Consider the following 4849-nt stretch of genomic DNA (forward strand, 5'->3'; position numbering starts at 1 on the left):
TCCCTCCCTCCCTCCCTCCCTCTCTCTCTCTCTCTCTCTCTCTCTCTCTCTCTCTCTCTCTCTCTCTCTCTCTCTCCAAAGTCAGGATAACTAAATCTGAATTTCTCCTGAAATTCATTTTTTTTCCTACTAATTAAATGTGATACCTCTTCTTTGATCCAACAAAATAGATGCCTGGTTTAATTTCCTTTCTGATCAATACATAGCACTCAACACTTTCCACATGTGAAATCCCTCCCAATACAGTCTCTCCTGCATGTCTGAGTTATTAGTATTCTTTGGGGTAGTGTTTCTTTTAAAATGCAAAGCCTTGTCAGACTGAGATGCAGGTGTCCTTCCAGAATGAATTGCCTGAGTCCTTCTCAAGTAACTGCTGAATGGTAGATTTTATTGGGGACAGTGTGGGGATGACTGGGTGTGATGGTAAAGATGATGGATGAATTAAAAATAGGTCCATTATTTGGAGAATGGTCTGGGAATGCTGCCACTTGGTAGAAAGTTAGAATCCAGGAGAATACATGTGTACTAGATTTCCAGGACAGGGTGGAGGAAGAGAATATAAGCATAAGGACATAAGCAAGCATAGGATACCTTCAAGATGAAATTAGTGTTTGAAATAAAGACCTCTGTTTACTTCACAATCATACGTAACCTGTCAAACTCTGTCCATGCACTGTCTCCTGCCGTGTATCTTCTTCCCAACACTAATTACAAGTTCAGCTAAGAACCCCTCTTTTTCAATATGAAAAAAAAGCGGGTTACTACTCCTAACCACAGCTGTTAAGGAGAACGAGAGAAACAAACAAACAAACAGAGAATAAAGCAAAGGTGAGTTTCCTTGAAGGTTAAATGAATCTGTTTCCTAGGAGTGAGGTGGCTATTATTGATTGAGGCTTGGGTCATCACTGTATTTTAGATGCACTTAATTCCAATAAAGATGGAAGGAAACCTTGGACCCAGCTATCTCCAATTGCACCTGGAAAATTCATTCTCCTTTGGATGTTACCGACATTTTCTTGAGAACACTGTGTGGTCCAGATGTGATTTGAAATCAAAGTCTCCATCAATATTTAATCTGACTGGCTCAGACAGACTGCAATCTGGGACATCGACTCAATTAATCACTGGGTTTTAAAGAACTTACTTCACAGACCTGAGATCTGAGGCGATGTTATCTAAGAAGCTATGTGATAGAGCTAGCAGAACAGAAGAGTTCTAAGAAAAGTGGTTGCCCACAGCCACTCTCTTCATGACTCTATTTTTCTAGGAAGTCTTCTTTGTGCTACTAACCTGGGACATGAGACCCTCCTCTGTACCTACTGTCCACAGCCTCCTAATTTTGCAATTAACTTTTTGACGTGTTTCCATTGAAGGAAGCAGAATGAAGTCCAAACTCCCTAATAAGGAAAGTATGGTTCAGAAATGGCCTTTATGGCTCCCTTGCATTTTTCAGCACTGCTTGTTAGAAATTAACTTCTTTGTGTTCACTTTTTTTGCATATCCTTTCTGCTGTATTGATGCCTTGTGTTCTTTCTCTGGTACTGAGATCTTGTAAATTATATTATATATCTCGCCTGTGAAATTATCAGACAGGGACATCAGAAAGGCCTGTGTTGCCACAGCAACAAAGCTGCCTCAACCCAGCCACCTGCCCGTGATTCTTGGAGTGATAGTGACCTAACTAATAACATTGGCACAAGCTCAGGGTTAGAGATGTGCTGAGCCTAAGGACGGACCCCCTTGTTTTGTGCTTGTAAAACAAGTACATGTAATTTGGGGGTGGCTGCCTTTTTAAATCATGTATAGGGATATTAAGGGTTGAAAGATATGGTGGATGCAAAACATTAAGGATGGAACTGCCCAATAATAATAGCTTCGAAAGTTTTCCTGTGCTAAATTTTTATGAATCGTGGCAATATTTGCAACCACACAATGAGGTGAGGCAGGATCATCATCCCCAGTTTGCAGATCTTAGTGTGGTCAAATAATTTGCCCACAGCTAGTAATCTAGAAAGTGGTAGATGTCAATGCTGGCAGCATATTGTAACATTTTGCCCTCCATCAGCTGACACACCTAGACACACAATCCATTTCTGCTTTGTCTTTCTCTCCTTGGACTTCGGCAATTCCAAACCCCTGGTATTTTTTTCTGTTTTCCTCACACCTTCCTCTGCCCAACCACAATCCTCCTGGGAAAAGTGTCATCTAAAATATTTAACAAGAGATAATACATAGGAAAGACCAGTTAGGCTCTACTGGTCCAGAAACTAACCTCTTAGAGGCTGTTTGTGGGGCCATGATTCCAGCAGGGGCCCTGAATGCTGGGGCCAGGCATGGGGCAATGAAGATTTCTAACTGGGATGGAAGTATTTGGGACATCCACACGTCTTCCTATGTTCCAAACTCCCACCATTCCTCCTGGTTATTCCTTATCTTTGAGTTTTTAGTCAAGTTTCACTTTCTCAGTGAGACTTGCCTTGGTTTCCACAGACTGATTCAAATGTCCACTCTTTACATTGCTCTCTTCTTGTTCTTGTTTTAAGGCCTTGCAATTATTTGTTCATGTCCCCTATAACTATTCCTGCTATGTGAGGGTAGTCTCTAAATGGAATCCGTCCTTGCGTCCCTCTCCATACAACACACTGTTGAGTGAATAAATTAACCTCTGTACCTGACGCTATTACCTTTTTCATATATATTTTGGATTTCTAATTGGATTTGCAAAGCCTTGAGTGTTGCAGTTGGAGTTTATATATCCACCTCCTGCAGTTCCCGAGCACATGCTAGGACTTCAATATTGATGTTTATAGTTGATGAAATGATCAAAATAATAATTTAAAAAATCAGTAACAAAATCCATGTTATTATATTCTTTCTGTATGCCACATTATATAGAAATAGATATGAAGATTATAAATATATGCATACAATAGTCACATATACATAATTTATATCATGATATATGTATATATTCCATTTAAGTACACACAAATATATATATATATTCCATCTAAGTACACACAAATACATATATAACTCAATCTTAAAAAATACAATACTCTGAGGGCAGACATTCTTATTTCCACTTTGTAGGAAAAGTTAAGACCAAAGAGCAGAAGCTTATATTTTTAACTTTTTTCAGTAACTATATGAGCACCTTCAACATGCTATTCATTGTCCCAGGCATGGGGTGATACCTTGTGGTGAAAAAATCAGAGAATTTCACGCTTTTTTCAAACTTTTACTAGGTGGCAGAAACATGAGTACAAATCATGATAATCCTGGGAAAGGACAAGGAACACTATGAAAGAGAATAACAACAGGGATAATTTCAATTTAGTGGGGTTTGAAGACACATGAAATCACACACGTACCCAGGAAGGGGCTGGCTAGAATCTGCCTGGCCGATGACTGTGGACTAAATGGCATATATTGTGCAGAAGAAATGTCCTCTTAAAATATTTTTAAATAAAAAATTCCTTGTTGAACTCATAAAATGTTTGAGTAGGAAGAAAACTTCAACTGTTCCCAACGGAGACATCACTTGGCTAGTCGCCATTATAGGTGGTTATCCAAAAATTATTTGAATGCCTTCAGTGGTGAGGAGCTCACTACTCAAAATGCAGGCTATCCCACTCTAGCAACATGAGAATGCAGACTCCCATAATGAGCTCAAATCTGCTTCCTCATTACTTCCATTCAGTGCTCCAGACAAAACAATAGAGAAAATAAATCTCCTTCTTCCCCATGATGTTCTCCAGATTTATCTGCTTAATGCTAACAGGGAAGCCCTTCTTTATCCTTTCCTTGGCTTAGTATCGCCAGTGCCACACTTTTCTTTACCAGGAGCATCTGTCTCATCCATGGAGATGTTCTTCTTAAAATGATACCCACTGAACTGAGCAGAGCTGCATCCAGCCCGCACACAAAGTTTGCTGTGATTTGGGCATTTCCCTTTCACCAGGGCCACAGTCTTGTGACAAATGGGCTGGCAGTACTCTGTGTTCACCACCATAACACATTCATTGAACAATGACTTATTCATATGTTCTGCTGTTACTCATTAAATTGTAAACTCCTTGAGGGCAGCTCTTACCATGCAGTTTGGCACATAGTAATTATTCCATAAATATTTTGGAAATGGAGATAGCCTCTTTGCTGCCATCAGATCTGTCTGAAATTTCTCCATATAATTAGCAGGTAAAAATCAGAATATTCCATCATGAACATTCAAATTTTGGAATGCTGCCATATGGATTGGGGCCTTTCAGACAATTTGCCTGGTTCGGGGATCTTTTTCTTCCTGAGGATCTCTAACAGTCATGTGTTCATCTCCAAATTGTTTTTACTCAAGGACACCTTTCAAATTCCCTTTGTTTAGAATTCCATTAAAATCTCTTTTTCCATCTTTCCATCTTTTTACCACCCTGCCCTGCCTCCAGCCAGCTTTTCCATGGTTATTCCATCCCTGATTTCTTGCTCATTTGCCATCACTTTGATCCTCAGGAGCAAATGGTGGTTGGGATTCTATGCTTAAATGTTCATCTCTTCTGCTCTAAGACACAACCCATTTAAACTTCATTTTGTGAGCAAGCTAGGAATTTTCTCTCTGCCAGATTCCTCTGCCAGCATGTGGAGAATATGATCTCGTGTACCACATAAATTCTGTTTTCTGTAAACAACAGGAATAGCTATGCAGTGAGAATGAAAAGAAAAGGCCAATCACAACCACATTTATAGAGTGTTACAATGTGCCGGGTACTCATTTAATCTTCACAACTCATTGAGGGAAGCCTGAATAATATTCCCATTTTACAGATGAGCAAATTGAGGTTCCAAAGGGCTAAAT

This window comes from Tamandua tetradactyla, chromosome 1, assembly GCF_023851605.1.
Source record: "Tamandua tetradactyla isolate mTamTet1 chromosome 1, mTamTet1.pri, whole genome shotgun sequence".
Taxonomy (NCBI): Eukaryota; Metazoa; Chordata; class Mammalia; order Pilosa; family Myrmecophagidae; genus Tamandua; species Tamandua tetradactyla.